Source organism: Lissotriton vulgaris, chromosome 2_2, assembly GCF_964263255.1.
Source record: "Lissotriton vulgaris chromosome 2_2, aLisVul1.2, whole genome shotgun sequence".
In the NCBI taxonomy this organism is placed as follows: Eukaryota; Metazoa; Chordata; class Amphibia; order Caudata; family Salamandridae; genus Lissotriton; species Lissotriton vulgaris.
In genome coordinates, this window is record NC_141688.1 from 256,857,980 (window position 1) to 256,875,063 (window position 17,084).

A 17,084-nucleotide genomic window follows, 5' to 3' on the forward strand; every position below is an offset into this window, starting at 1 on the left:
GACCCTGGCTCAGCAGCCTTAGGCTCGTTATACAGGAGGTCGTTCTCCCAGTAGACAAAATGCGATCCTGACTGATCACCTGCGGTCTGGGCTGAGGCCTGCTGCCTCATACCCACAAGAGAAGGGCACACTTTCTGTTCTGCGCAAAATTCTACCCTGGAGGGACCACCATCCTGCTGCCAATGGGTCAGCTCGGGCCGGTCTCCTAGTTCAGCAACTTGTTCCCCTGTATGCTCCAGGGCATCCCCCTCGGGGTCTACCTCCTCCTAACCACGGGAAAGGTGGGGGCCGGTTTCCCGTGCCTCCAGCCTCTTCTCTTTACAGCTGGGTCCTGGGCCGTTGTTTAAGGCTCCGGGACCCCATCAACACCCTTACTTGCTGTCATCGATCGAGTGGTCGCACACACCCACTCTGGCACACCCAACATTTTCAAATGCTATGCTCGCTCCACCTTAGCCCAAGGGGAGTCTTCCAAATCATTGCACAGGAGACAATCAACAGGCATGGCGGGCCTCACAGCAACTTGAAGAGTACCTGAAACTCCCCCCCATTCAAAGGAAACCTGAGCTACCTCACACTCTTTCTGGGAGTTGTCGGCAGCTATCACGGGGTAGAATGCGTGGGGACCCACCTGCTCTCTGGACACCAAGTGACACTTGACAGCTGTCAAACTCGCTTCGGTGTCTCGGAGAGCCTCCACTCTATGGCCATTAATGGTCACCCACTGTCTATATTTATTAGTGTTACTAGGCAGAGGGGGTGGCTGGACCATTTCCATATCTCCTAGCGAGACCAGGGACATCTCTGCGGGACCCCTCCCACCATGGGCAACCATCTCCTCCCCTCCCAGGGCTACACTTGCCAACTGATGGAGGGGTGCACGTGGTGGTGCATTCGAGTCCCTCATGGGACACTGGGGATCATAAAAACGATGTCCCACCTGCTTACAAACATAGCAGGTCATGGGGCCCCTATGAACAGGTTTTCCTGTCGGGGCTCCGGGTTTCTTCACAGGGGGAGGATGGGAACCCTTCCCTTGGTTCCCTGGAGGATTACTTTGGGGCCCTTTCTGGGACTCCTTCTGTTTACCCTTGTCCCCCCCACTCTTCTGCTGGGGACCCTGCCCACATTTGGCTGAGTCTCCCACTGGACCCTTGTGGACCCTGGTACTGCCCCAGCGGTCCGCCTCCTCAGTACGTTTTCTAGGGTTAGATATCTTGCTATCAATAAGGTGGGGGCGCAGTTCTGGAAAACAGTTATTCGACAAATGCTCCCAAGCAAACAAATCATAAAGAGCTTCGTAACTTTCCACTTTGCTGCCCTTTACCCAACCATCCATGGCTCTGCAAAAATATGACATATACTCAACCCACGTTGTACCAGGCAATTTCTTACATTCTCTGAAAGCTTGTCTGTACTTCTCGGGGGTCAGGCCATACCTCAACATTAACAAGATGGATTTGGGCCCAGATCTTTGGACTGGGGTGAATGTGTGACATTGATCCACATTCTGTCCATCACCTGTTTTGTTTGCAATTGCCGCCATAAGTGCACTGGGGATGCTCAGACGTGGGTCCCAGGCACTCCACACCACTGGAGTCAAGCTAGCCGGGCTGATGAGAGGTGTTACCTCGAAACCGGTCCGGTCCTCGGATGCTTGATTCCGTTCTGGGAAGGACATGGCTTTTGTAGTTCGGACTGGACTGTTCCCATGGGGCACAGGGTCAGAGCTGATTTGCATATCGCCATTGTCTAACCCAGGGTGGTGTGGAGTGCAAAAAAACGATGGATTTGGGCCCAGATCTTTGGACTGGGGTGAATGTGTGACATTGATACACATTCTGTCCATCACCTGTTTTGTTTGCAATTGCCGCCATAAGTGCGCTGGGGATGCTCAGACGTGGGTCCCAGGCACTCCACACCACTGGAGTCAAGCTAGCCGGGCTGATGAGAGGTGTTACCTCGAAACCGGTCCGGTCCTCGGATGCTTGATTCCGTTCTGGGAAGGACATGGCTTTTGTAGTTCGGACTGGACTGTTCCCATGGGGCACAGGGTCAGAGCTGATTTGCATATCGCCATTGTCTAACCCAGGGTGGTGTGGAGTGCAAAAAAACGATGGATTTGGGCCCAGATCCTTGGACTGGGGTGAATGTGTGACATTGATCCACATTCTGTCCATCACCTGTTTTGTTTGCAATTGCCGCCATAAGTGCGCTGGGGATGCTCAGACGTGGGTCCCAGGCACTCCACACCACTGGAGTCAAGCTAGCTGGGCTGATGAGAGGTGTTACCTCGAAACCGGTCCGGTCCTCGGATGCTTGATTCCGTTCTGGGAAGGACATGGCTTTTGTAGTTCGAACTGGACTGTTCCCATGGGGCACAGGGTCAGAGCTGATTTGCATATCGCCATTGTCTAACCCAGGGTGGTGTGGAGTGCAAAAAAACGATGGATTTGGGCCCAGATCTTTGGACTGGGGTGAATGTGTGACATTGATCCACATTCTGTCCATCACCTGTTTTGTTTGCAAATACCTCAACATTAAAGCATCTTTCATATGAGTATACGACATCCTATCCTCCCTAGGAATATCTAACAGGGTACCTCTCCCCTCATAAACTGCTTGCAAAAGGATTTCAGTTCATGTAACCTATATTTGTTTATCTTTGCTCTATCAAATTTCTCCACAGCAACAACAGGGGTAGTGACTCCGGCATCACCTATGGTCAAAACTGGCAGTGTTAAAAAAAAATCAAGTTTTTGAAAAGCGGAGAACAAAAATAGAATCCTACCAAAATAGATTGTGGCTGCGCCATGGTCTGCTTTCACTATGTAGCGTACACTAATCACTGCACATGGGTCGTAAACGCAAAGTTCAAATCCTCACCGCTGACCCACCAATGTTAGACTCAGCGGTCTCCAGTTGGCAGAGGTATACACTTCTGACAAATAGGGACTCACCTCCTCTAGTCAGGGCAAGGGGATCACACACTTAGATTACCCCTGCTCACCACCTCGGTAGCTTGGCAAAGCAGATAGGCTTATCTCAGAGGCAGTGCGTTAAGCATTTACGACCATATACAGTAATAAAGTGAGGACACTACAAATGGACATGACACAGTAGTATTATAAAAATATGAATGTTTATATAAGGCTTGGCACAAGACCAAATACGACAAAAATATACTATAATCTTACTAAATACTGTTGGAAGGAAAAATAATAGTTCAAGCGTAGTTTCTTCTTAGCACTAAAAGTCTTTAGCAACAAAAGTAACTCTTCTTCTTTGGATCACAGTTCTTGGCAACAATGTAACCCACACGGAAGTCACACGACGTCGAGGCAAAGTTAATCCAAAGGTTCAGCGTCGACCGCGAGGAGCGCTACGTCCAGCCTTGAGTCACCCAGACCCCCAACAACACAGTACCTTAGGAAATTGCAGCACACGGTGATCAGCGGCGTCGAGCAATCCGGCGTCGCGTCTTTGGTGTCGATCAGGCCTCAGTAGTCGTCGATGTCGATGATGATGTTGCAAGAGTGAGCAGCGCTCACGGCAGCGAGAGGGCTCGAAGTCGATGCGATCAGCGGCGGTGCAGACACGGGGTCACTTGGAACTGGAGCCGAACTCACTACTCACTGGCGTCGCTACTGGCGTTGACCGATTTGCCGGCGTCGAGGAAGCCGGACACTGGAGCCGTTACTCACAATGTCGAGCTGGATTCGGCGACGTCCGTCGGAGTCGAGATTGCTGGATTCTTTCAGAGGTGCTGGACTTTCAGGTGCCAGCAACTAGCACTTTTAGCAAACGGTGAAGTCCTTTAGCCCTGTGACTTCAACAGGAGGCTGGCACTCTTCCAGCCCTTGGAGATTTCCTTGGCAAAGTTCGAGAGTACACACTCAGTTCCTCTCTCCTGGTTCCTTGGCAAAAATAAAGAAGCACTGCAGGATTTCCCCCAGCAAACAGCACACTGGCAGAAGGGGTAGGCAAGTCCTTGGATCAGCAGACTTCTTGGCCTTGGTTCAGGGTTCCTTGTCAGAATTGATCTAAAGTCTTGGTTCAGGGGTCCTTCTCTTATACCCCTTTTTGGCTTTGATCCCTTTGTCCATGCAGGGGAACTCCCCCTCATTCTGGGTCTCTGGTGGGTGTAGCCAGGTGGTGACACCTGGCCGATTCACGGTGCAGGGCTGGGTCCTCAGACGCCCAGCAAGAGGTGGAGCCAGTATTGTCACTGGCAGGAGCAGAGCTATCCGTCACTCGGCAGGAGGTGGAGCCAGCATTGTATCGGGCAGGGCCGGCTATCAAGAGCTACTCTTCCCCTGCTCTCAAGGCAAATGCACCACTCACCCCACACTGACTCATTCAGAACTCTGGAGCCACCCAGCCCCTGTCACACACACACCAAACTAGCAGAAACCAGAAATAGTTAGACAAGAAAGTAGTCAGTTTCTAAAAGTGCTATTTTCAAACCCAGAGTCCAAAAACCATCCACCCAAACGGATGCGTTATCAAACTCCGAGTTCAGGGATACCAAACTCAACATTGCACCATGCTCCCCGAGCCAGCTAGGATCATACCATTAATAATCCCGGCGGCCCATTCTAACTAACGGAGAGCAGGCGACCTTACGATAGTGAAGTACGAACATGGCGGTAGTTCACTATTTGGACATGCCAACCTCGTCAGGCTTGTCCTACCTTATACTTACAATGCACCCTGCCCTCTGGCCTACCATAGGGGTGACTAATATGAAGTTAAGGGAAGGTTCGGAGGACTGGCAAGTAGGTGTACTTGCGCAGCCCGCGTGACAGTACAAGACTGCACGTAGGTCCCGCAATGACAGACCTGTGGACATACTTTTACTAGGCCGCTCGTCTGGGTGGCACAACACGTGCTGCAAGCCCACTAGCGGCATTTGTATTTACAAGCCCCGCCACTCCGCGTGCACTAGACTCGGAACTGACAGTAAACCAAATAAGCCAAACATGGAATTCAATTAATACAGTAATTTTACATAGGGAGCACTTGCACCGCGGCACTGATCAGCAGTGGCACAGTGCCCAGAGAGATATATTCGCAAAAACACCGTAACCAGAGGGGGCAAACAGAAAAAATGGAAGATAGACTCAAGCCAATGATGTCAGGTCTAACACTAGATAATATCACCTGGTTATCGCGTTATTAACAACGCTAATCGCCTAGGCGATAAAAAATCCAGCGATAGCAGCATTTTGGGAGGTCATCGCTGGTAATGTAGCGATTAAACTACAAGGATAGGGATATGCTTGTTGATAGCCCATGGTGGACTTAGCCATGTAATACACCTCCCATTGGATTACATGGCTAAGTCTGAAAATTAGTAGACGTAAAAAAGCAGCGTTAACCGTGGTTAGCGCTGCTTTTTTTGCCTCTAACAGGGTTAGCGTGAAGCTTGAAGGAGAAATGTCGCTTAGTGACATTTCTCCTATTATTTTGCTCTGGAACGCCCACTTTGCATCTCATTAGGGATGCAAAGGGAAGAGTAGTGAAAAGGGGTGCTAACATGCGATTTTGCATGTTAGCACCCTAATATTGTTATGGCGATATTTTTATCCCCGCTTCTTTGGCTTTTAAAGCCTTTGTTAATATGCCCCTAAGTCTTTTTAGAGTTTAGTGAAAGGTATAAAATGTAATGGTTGCATCTCTAGTAGACAATTCCAGGTCTTGATTTTCCCAAATCCAGATCTTTATATTTGTGTAGGCAAAGAAAGCACTTGCTGCTACAAAAAGTCCATCAGTTCGACATGTAGGTTGAGGACAGAATTGGTGATTTGAGAGTACCAAGAGGTGATAATGTTAATGCTGTGAATGCCTGCAAAACTCACACACTGTGTGCCACATTAACAAGGAATTAATACAGGGTGGTGCTGCAAGCCATGTGGCTGTGCCGCGCTGCGTTAATTACGAAGCACAGTGATGCGTCACATCTACACTGATTGGATGGATCCCTTTGCTCTCCCGTACGCTGGTGCACACATTGTTGCCATGCGCAGATGCAGGCACCCTTGCACCATAGTGCAAAGGTGCCTGTGTTGAGGGGAATGAATGTTTATGTGCAGGGAGGTGCCCCTTCCTGCACATACACAATCTGAAATGGCATTTTTGTACTTCTATGTGTGCTGCTAAATGCAGCAAATATAGAAGTTTAAAATGTCCTTTTTTAATGATTGTTTATGAGCAGGAAGGGGGACCTTCATGCACATATACAATCACAAGAGGTGTTTTCCTCGTTCTATGTGTGTTGCAGAATTCAGCACACATAGAAAGAGTAAATTATGAAGAGAAATGAAATAGTTCTCCTTGTTGTGCCTCCTTACACCTCCCCTGGGGAGGTGTAGTATTCTAACGCAATTCCCGGTTTACGATTTCTCGTAAATCTGATAATGCGGCAGAAACCATTAAAGATCGTCAGAGGCCGATTCCCCACTACAATTTGAAAAACGCAACAAGGGCCCCTTGGTCTAGAGGTGTATTTATGGGGTGCTGAGAGCACCTTTTTTAGGATGATTTCCCTCACCCACCAATGGGTGGCATTCTTCATCATTGGGGATCTCCTTGCACTATGACCCTAGTCGTAGTTTGGGCTACAACCCCCTCTCTGAGAAGGAGGAGCACAGGGATGTTTAAATGGAGATGCCACAGTATACTAAAACCTGTTGATGAGCTGAGTCTGGTGAAACAGGAGTGAGATAAAGGTGTACATGATTAAAACTGACCAAATGGTGTGCTAATTAACTTTAATCGGGCATCCACAAGTCTGAATTAAAACATGAGGCTAAGATAGAGAGATATTCGATCTTTCAAAGCAAACAATGGTCGACATGTTTCAGCCTAATACTCCCCAAGGGGATGTAGTAGCTTTCATCAGGACCGAATGGAGTGAAAAATCAAAAAGAAGGATATGTCCACTCACTTGAAAAAAGTGTGCAGTAACAAATACATACAAATACAACCAGTAGTTGCAGTGTGGGTTTACTCAACTGTAGACTGTACTGGTCAGGAAACTCCCCAAGGTGTTGGGCAAGTGAATGGACTCTTGTAACCTCAGCATTGCAAACTTAAGGTGGTATCCAATTTCTTAAGTGAAGGAGACTGTGGCCGGTCTGGTGCCCCGGAGCGAGTCAGCTCAAAGTAAACACCCACAGCAACACAAATGGCCCACCTCTTTCATGCAAATTATTGCGTGTAGGGGGCGATATTTACAAGGACACGAAAAAGCCACACAGAGTAGCTTTACATGTTCTTGTAAATGTAGGGCAACAGGTTGTGACACTGGTGCATCACAAAGAGTGACAAACTGTCAGTGTAAGGGGCTTTGTAAGAAGCCCCAAAGAACATTAGAGGGTGAATAAGCAACATTGCAAGTGGTAACAAAAACAGACACTCATTTCCTACATTTGCGAAGCTGCTCGCACAGCGCATTACATTTAGCACTGGGCACGCAGGCCAGTAACAACGTAAGTAAATGATGCTGTGTTTTGCGTCACACTGCATTCCATGAGTGCCTAAAGTAAACTGGATTAAATGTGGGCCATTAAATCCTTCATTCTGTAAAGTTTTCGCAAACAAAAAATATCATGTGGGATTGCCCATGAGAAGTTTGTACTTTTATGGGAAACCTGTAGGATCCTTGAGTTCTGGTCACAATGAAAGGTCACCAAGGCACAACCTGGAGGTTCATAACATACAGTCCGAGTAGAAGTCCTATTCTCCAGTCTGTAAAGTTCTTTGGGATTTCTTAAGGTCACCATGGAATTTCCTCGTCTTCCTGGGCAATTTTCAAAGACATTCTCCGTACATCCGGTAAGAATGACAATCATGAGTGCATGGACATTCATGTTTATACTATGTTGGTGTCATCTGTGTAGCACAGCGTTCTCCAATGACTTGACCTCTTGGCGCTAGAAAAATACTCCACTGAAAATCAGATACCTTAATTACCATTTTCGGTGGGGCGCCTGCTTTGTGAACACTATAGTGGTATCTACGGGGCATATTATCAACAACTAGCGATATTTATCGGTAACTAGGCTTAGCAGCAATTTTTTTATCGGCGCGCATTGCCGGATTTTATCGCTGAGGTAATGTGCTATTAGCAACTTTTATCACAAAAGCGATAACATTTCCGGAGATAGTAGAAAAATCCGTGAATATCGCTGAGAATACAGCGATATTCATGCATTATCGCTAACAGGGTCTTAGCCATTATATCCACCTCCCTTTGGATATAATGGCTAAGAACTGGTCTGAGCAGGCGTTAGTTTTTGGAGATATTCGTGCTTAGCGCGAATATTTCCATCGCTACGCCTGCAATGATAATAGGTGATAGCGACAATTTGGGTACGCCCACTTTGCATGTCATTAGCGATAAACATGGCTGACATGCAAAGCGGGCCCCAAACCGCTCGCTATCTCCTAAACACTGTCGCTAACTGATGTTAGCGACAGCTTGCTAATAGGGAGATTAAATTATCGCTGCTTAGTGGGCGAAAACGGGCGCTAAAGCGGCAATAATGTAATTTCGCCTAACTTGATAATATGCTCCCTCATTCCTCTAGCAACAAACTTGGGTTTCACAGCGTGTGTGCTTTGAATTGTTGGCGTCTGCTGTGGCACCATACACAGTATTTGTTCTGTTTTCAGCAGTATGCTTCCAATTATCAGATAGAGCCAAGAGTGTCTTGGAGAAAAACAAATATAAAAAAATGTGTTTTCGTCTGATCAGAGCAAGTAATTGAGATAAATGTGAACAAACTTTCATCCAGACAACTGTGAGGCTTACATCACAAGCAACACGTAAGCCGAGTACATGAATTTCATAAAGTGAACTTTACCAGCAGACAGACACTTTAATATCCCAGAAACGTAGAGGGTTTGAAGAAATTGCCTCAGAAATTAATTAATGAGAAAATTCGAGGGTGTCCGCTAGTTGTCAACAAGCCTGACATTATTAACACAAAGCATCGCCAGCTGCTGACAGAGGGAATCAAATGTTCATTTCTGCAGAGCTCCAGGCGCTGCTTTAAAGCCATTTCCAAAATACAAATCAATATTAAATTATGCTTGATGTATTCTTTTATTAAAAACCACAACTTCATGTGTTTCCTTCAAGAGTGATTTATATCCATTCAATCATACAAAATATGATGCGCGGCGCTGGAAAGTGATCATTTTGCTTAGCACATTTAAATATGTAAACAATCGGTGTGTGCATTCGTTATGGCTGTCATTATCGAACAAAATAATAGCGGGAATTAGACGGAATTGTGGGGCATATTATCAAAGGGGTTTATCTCCGCTTTTTTGGCTTTAAAAGCCAAGAAAGCTGAGATAAAATTATCTCCCTATTACCTAGTTGTCGCTAACACCAGTTAGCGACAGCTAGTAGGAGATAGCGACCATCTTGGGCCCCACTTTGCATGTCAGTGATATTTATCACTAATGACATGCAAAGTGGGCGTGCCAAGATGTTAGCGACTGAAAACAGTTGCTAACATCGCTATCTCCTATTACCAACATTTGGAGATATTCGCGCTAAGCGCGAATATCTCCAAAAGCTAACACCTGCCCTGAGCAGTTCTTAGCCATGTTATCCAATGGGAGGTGGATAACATGGCTAAGAGCATTAGCTCGGTAATGCATGAATTTCGCGGACTAATCAGCGATATTCATGCATTGCGGCGATTTTTATCGCATTTGCGATAAACCTTGGTAATAGCAAGGTTTATTTGCGGTAAAAATCTCCGCAGCTCAGCAGTAAATTTTTGACTCTAACCAAGCTATAGCGATAATTATCGCTATTGCTTGGTAATATGCCCCTGTGTTCCTGAATCTGTGACCTAAAAGTGTGGATATCTATGCGAGAAACAGGAGAGAGTGGAGTTTAAGTACAAATTCATTAATTCTAAGCTAGTTGTGTGCCACAGAGAAAAACACTGGCTTTTCATAATCTCAATTATCGAGTTATTCTGGGAACTAAAGGAGATTGTTTTTATTATGAATGCAGAGTCAATCGCTCAGGGTGCCTTTGGGGGAAGCTATTCCGAACGGCTCCTTTGCTCTCCGTCTTGGTCTGTGCTTCACAAGTACCACTACACAGCACACAACTCGATTATTTATAACTAGGCAGGTGGTGTGAATATATTTTCCCTGTTTGGCCAGTGTAATTGTTGTTGTAAAACTGCAGTATTTGCATGCACAATTAATGATGTCGTCTCCCTCAAAAGTGTTGTTAGAAATTGGGTGTGAAGTAGGGACCACAATCCTAGTCATGGTAAATCACATACACAACCTACATTGACCTGTGCTCCACCGCTGGTAGATGGGCACACAGCATTCGGGTTAAACGTAAAACGCAAGGTGTAATGCATTTGTGCACAATTAAAACACATTAACCCAGTGAAACCACCACTAAAAGACTCCAAACCTAGGAGTAATTTTCCAGTTATGCATATTTTAAATGATTAAGGTCAACGCAGTGCTTAAGAATCGGAGTGCTGAGAAACCACCCGTGTTTGGGAGGTTATTTATGGTCACGCTGGCCAGGTGAACGATCCAAGCAGTGGAACGCCGGGTATGCAGTTGCAAGATATCAGAAGATCAGGGCCTCACAGTCAGTAGTACGGAAGTGTCCAACTGATCCCTCGACACCGTTGCACTGAGACAAATTCAGCCACCTACGAGAGAGGGTAGTAAAACTACAGGGACTGCACGGCCCTAATATACAGAGGGACATATTATCAAGCCCCAGCGATAATTATCGCTAAGCGCACTTTAACACTAGGATAATTATCGCCGGGTAGCGTGGATTTTCATCACTGAGATAGCGTGCTATTAGCAAATCTTATCTCAGAAGTGATAAAAATACTCGCGCTAACTGCCAAATGAGAGATTATCGCTGGAAAACCAACAATAATCTCTCGTAGTTTGGCGTTAGCTTGATGATAGGGGCTCACAAACTTACCCATGATATCCACCTTACATAGGATATCATGGCTAAGTTAGGAAAATACCAGGTGTAAAAAAAGCAGCGCTAACCGCGTTTAGCGCTGCTTTTTTTATCACTAACAGGGTTAGCGATATCCTTGATAATAGGAGAAATGTCTCTTAACAATATTTCTCCTATTATTTTTCTATGGAACGCCCCCTTTGCATCTCCTTAGAGATGCAAGGGGAAGCGTAGAGAAAAAGGGTGCTAACATGCGAATTTGCTTGTTAGCACCCTGTTGCTGATAGGGAGATAATTTTATCCCCGCTTTCTTTTCTTTTAAAGCCAAAAAAGCAGAGATAAATGCCCCAGAGTACCTTGCAAGGAGGCGCATCCGATGTCGAGGAATCCGAGCAAGCACCCATGCAGGAGCTGAGTGGAAGGGGTGTCGGCGAGCATCGGAAGCGTGCCAGTGTCGTTGAGGTTTTTAATTTACCGAAAGGGGATTGTGGACGTAGAGCACCCCTGACCAAATTCTGTGGGCAGAGCTGGGCTGAAGAGCCTCACTATTCTGGCTCGCCCCTGGTCACCAGGGCAACATTGTGCTGGGGTGCCGCGCTCAGAGGCGCTGCAGGGGTTTCGAAAAAGGCTGTGGTTCCAATCAGCACATACAGCCTGGGAAGAGGTCAGCGCGATACTAGTAGTATGAAGCATTTTTCAGGAGCAAAACAGAATGCTTGACCCCTAGGCAAAAGGAAGTGGTAGTCTCTTAGCCAAATTGAGTTGGCGATCAGTCACAGGCTGATCTTCGACAAGTTCTGCTGGCGGATTTTTTAGGGTGCAGAGTCCCAGTACAGGGGGGCGAAGTCTTTGATGATGCTGAAACTTCTCAAAGAGGGGCAAGCCAGCAACCCTTGGAGTTACTTAGGATTCAAAAGGTAGTTGAGAGTAGCTTCAGTCTCTCCTCACTGGCAGGGAAGAGGCACCAGGCCAACACAGCAGAGCAAGGTGCAAAGTGGCAGTCCCTTCAGGCAGCAAAGCAATCAGAAATCAGCAGGTCAACACAGAAAACCAGTTAGCAAAGTGTCAATCCTTCCAGCAGTGCAGCTCCTTTTCTTGACAGAGTCCCCTTACAGACCAAAAGTGAACAAAGTACATGGTCAGAGGCCCAGTACCTCTAACCAGTTTAGTCTTTGAAGTAAGCAAATTTGAAAGAGACCTATGAACCTCACAAGGTCCCTGCCCTTCCTTCCTGGCTCCAGACAAAGCCCAACTGTCACTCAACCCAGACATTTATACAGAGACAGACAGAGGCACAAAATAGTTAACCACATGGCTGCTGGCAGTTTTCCCGTCCTGTGCTGGAAATTGCCATTTTGCTGTTTCCATGACGAGCTCAGCTCGTCATCAGCACACAACACCCGTGGGTGATGACGAGCTGAGCTCGTCATCAGCATCGAAAGGGTTAAAGTAAGAAAATGTAAACTTTCTAAAAGTTGCATTTTCTGACTTACAATTCAAAATCCAACCTCACCATCGTGATTTTAAATTGTGAGCCCAAAGACACCAAACTTCAAATTTCTATTGGCTCCCAAATGAAAATGACACTTACATGATCTTTAGGGTAATCCCAATGTTAACCTATTAGAGAGATAGGCCTTGCAGTAGTCAAAGATGAATTAAAGAGTATTTCACCACCAGGATATGTAAAACTCAAAAGTGCATGTCCTACTTTTTAAATAAACGCGACCCTAGCCACGGGGTTAGCAAGGGCCTACCTTTGGTGTGTCTGACATGTTATAAAAAGGAAGGTTTGAGCCTGGAAAATAGGTTAACTATCCAGGTGGAAGTGGCAGTTTAAAACTGCACACTCAGGCTTTGCAGTGGCAGGCCTGAGCTATGTTTAAAAGACTAATGGGTGGGCAGCATAATCAGTGCTGTGGGCCCACTCGTAGAATTTAATTTACAGGTCCTGGGCACATATAGTGCACTATACTAGGGACTTATAAGTAAATAAATATGCCAAATATGGATAGGCCAATGGTACCATGTTTAGAGTACAGAGCATATGCACTTCAGCACTGACTAGCAGTGGTAGAGTGCGCAGATTCCGAAAGCCAACAAAAACAAGGTCAGACAAATCGGAGGAAAAAGGAAAAAAGTTTGGAAGTGAAACTGCAGACAGTGCCATTTCAACAAGTGTTAATTTCTCCAAGAGAAGCTATTTTTGTCTGTATCTAGTTTAGATGGATGTGTTGAATTGTCTACTTTCTGTTTTTTCAGCCCAAGAAAACATCTGAAACTTAGCACCTGTCATTCGAACCACATTGCCTGGTCCCCATTAATCACATTGCCTTTTGATGCGTCCGGCATATTGAAAATATCAAGCTTGCCCTATAGACCCCTCAATCTAAAAGCCCTGACACCAATCTAAAAATCCCGAGAGTCAGCCAAACCATCTATATCAGTCAACATGTACCTTTGGACTCTCAATTTTGAGAAACAAAACATCTTTAGACAATCTTTTCCAAAGCACGCACAAAAAATAGGGCACTCTTGAACCCTGAAAAGAAGTGTGCACCCTCATTCAACACATACCGGAAATAACAGCAGATGCTGCCCCCAGGGAATTTCTGACACACAACATATACCACTAAGAACACTCATTCCCTTGTGAATGAATTCAATATACAATGCAGATCATGTCTTTCCTCATGATTGTGACTTGGCCACCATGGCGGCATGCCCCTTTACCATTTGTGCTGTGAAGGATTACACCATGATTGGTAACTATTGTGAATTTACTCACCTATCTGCATCTTTTGATGCCACAAATGTTATTTTATTCCATAGGAACTGCTGATAAGATAGCCTTTTGTATCATGAGTGTATTCTCCCTTCTGCCTCACCTCAATGCATGGTCTTCACTGGTGCTCTTTGTGTTGCCCCATGGCATCTCTCCGTGTCCAACACATTTCTACTCTCTCTATTGCAAATACTGAGATTACCCTGATTACGATTTGTCAGCCTTTTCTTCTGATATCAATGTTGTCAACCTTCATGTGTCATCCTCCTCTCTACTATTATTAGGGATAGCACAATATTCTTTGCCTCTATTTTACACACATCTCATTAACACCGTTATCTTCAACCCACGTCTGAAACAAAAATCAAAAATACCTAGTAGGACCAGAATGTCTCCAGAAATTAGCTGCGATACTGTTTAGCTGTGATATGCAATCAAAAACATGGCGTGCTAGTGTGCTTTTTGGAGTCTTCAGTGAAATGAAAAGGCAGGCACTAAATGCCCATAAGGCAGGCTATAGCATTTAAAAGGTAGGATGCGGACTTCTCCAAAGTCGTTTTTCACTATGGCATTTAGTAAAGTGATACATTTAGATTGGGAGAATCTAGAAAAGTAATTCAGAGCCTCATTTTGATAATTATTTAAAAAATCCAGTTTAATAATCAAGTTGGATTTTAATGTACTATTTTGGAAATTACTCTTTTTGAAAGCTGCCATTTTCCTGCCTAAACCTAATCTTTCTGCCAGTGTGCCGCTAGTACCTAACCCCAGCTGTCTCACTGGGGTGAGATGTGTATTTCTCCCAAACAGTAGACAGAGGGCCTGGGCGTGGGGAGGTGAGGTGAGATGAGGGACTTCCTGATTGCAGAAGACACTTACTCTTTTCGATATTCACAGAAGTTAGGAGTCCTAACTTCTGTGAATACCGAAATGAGTATGTGCCTTCTGTGAATACCAAAATAGTAGTAAGTTTAGGATTTTGTCTTAAGTTAGTTCTGTGAATCGGGCCCATGGTGTTTACCACCTGGTAAGGTATTATGGATAGAGCTTAGGCCTTCCCCTCATTAGGTTTGGAAGCAGCTCACCTGAGTAAGCCTTGGACTGCTCTGGCCAACTACCCTGAGAGTAAAGTTCTAAAAAGTGGTACTTGGTGCCACGCAAAAGGCTCTGCAGTATAGGGGCGCCTGGACACCAGTGGCCAAACATCCCATTGATCCAGTCGGTCCCAATACACCCTGTCTGCCCTGAGACCGTCCAACCAGGATTCTTGACAAACAGGTTGATATGTTCTACAGGTTAATGCATGATGAGGGTAAGATTCTCCCTATGCATGTGGTCAGTACACAGATCCAAGATCTCCTGAGCGCTGAATCTGCTGAAAGTAAGTGATATCATATCCTCTTCTGACATAACAATTTGACAGTGCATTAGCAGCTAAATCAAACATTTATAGAAAAGATGCTTAACATCTTATTAATATAAATTTTTTAACTCAAGTTGAGTTTCCCAATTCCTTTTTTTACCTATTATTTTCTGTAGATTAGTTGTTCGGGCAATTGCAATTTCTATCAATCTATTTTGCTCTACATATTTCTGTGCACAACTTTACAGAAGGCATATCTGGTTTAGAGGGGGAACCATTGTTTGCAATGTATGCAATAGATCACTTGCCATTGCAATGCAGTCATTACAAATACCGCGTTGTTACATCGCAAATCATCACAACACCAGTTGGTTCGACTTGATGTAGGGGTAGAAAATCCAACACCTTCCCAACTGCTAAACGGACTGGAGTTGGAATAGTAAATGATACGATTCCAAAATCCAGCACCCTCCTACATCAAGTCGTTGTAATGACTTGCATAGTAATGGTATGCGATGTAACTGCGATTGTTGTAATTACCTGGTAGTAATAGCATGCGGTGTATCGCATGCATTGTAACGTGGCCTATTCATTTAGAGGGTCTCAACGGAAGCAGGGTGGATATATGTATATGGCATTTCTACACCCCAGACCAAGCTAAAAGGTGTCAGAGCGCTGAATGTGATTAAAGGCAATCTTATGGTTGGCGAATAATAGGAGAGGAAATTGGTTTGTGGACGGATAATGCATTGTGATGTAGTGTTCATTAAAGAGGCAGATCCAATGCCACATTAAAACCACAGTTGTGCACATCTGCTTGGAATTGGGAGCTACTACTGTACCTCAGATTTCTAAATCACGACAGATGGGATGAAAAAAAGAAGAATACTAACCTCTGTACTGCTGCCGCTTCTTCTGCGTCTTCTTAAACTCCCAGAAGCAGACAGGCTCGCAGACTCCGGTAGCCAATCCCAACCCTGCATCACCAGCATGAGAGAAGCGTTGTGATTGGTCTGATCAGTCTGGTTCCACCCTCAAACAAAGACTGAGAGCCTGTGCAGGTCCCCCCCCCGGCTGTGCAATACAGCCGTGTGGAGAACATGCTAAGTGCGCATGACTGTTCAGCCGACCCAAAACGACTGGCCAAACCCGCCATGACACTTAAGTGCCCCAACCACTCCTCCCCTTGAGGCTGTGAGGGCAGCCCAGCAATGCCCCACCCCAAGATTAGCAAAATACCATTGTGATATTATCATTTTATTTTTCTGTTTTGCAGTGCTCAGAGAGCAGTGGGGCGACGCTCCTCAGCCTTAATAGAGGAGCCGCGGCTGCTTCACGACCTAGTGATATAAAATGGAGGACGCCTAATGCCGTTGCTAGACTTCTGCACCAGCGCCGGAGGCAAGCTCTCGGTGTCTGGGAGCTCATCACCTGCTCCACATTAGAGAGTGATTCTGAATGTGCTCTGCCTGAGCTTGCCTATTCTCTCTTCTGACTTTAAACACCTGGCTGCCAGCTGCATTTTCATCATCCATTTGTAGTGGTTATTAAGACCTCTTTGCTGATGAAGAATTTTCAATTCTGCTTGCGGATCTATTTCTTTATCTTTAACAAGCTATTGAATAAACACCCTTAAACAATACTGAAGGAAAGGTTCCTGCATTCCCAGCATCTCGACCACAGAGAGAGAGAGAGAGCAAGTGATGCGCTAAGTCAGATCTCACTAGGAAAATGCACAGAAAAGCAGCCAGACCAACAGTCCATTCAATGTCCACTCTCCAACTGATAGGTGAAAATCACACCGTTGGTGGAGGGTGTTCTGGGGTGGGGACTGGAGAAGCAGCAATGTATTTTTTATTTTATTTATTCTGCTTTTTTTATTTTACAGTTTCGTAAAGTATGAGCCGTGTGTGGGTGATTGTGTAAATTTTAACAAATATAATTAGAAAGTA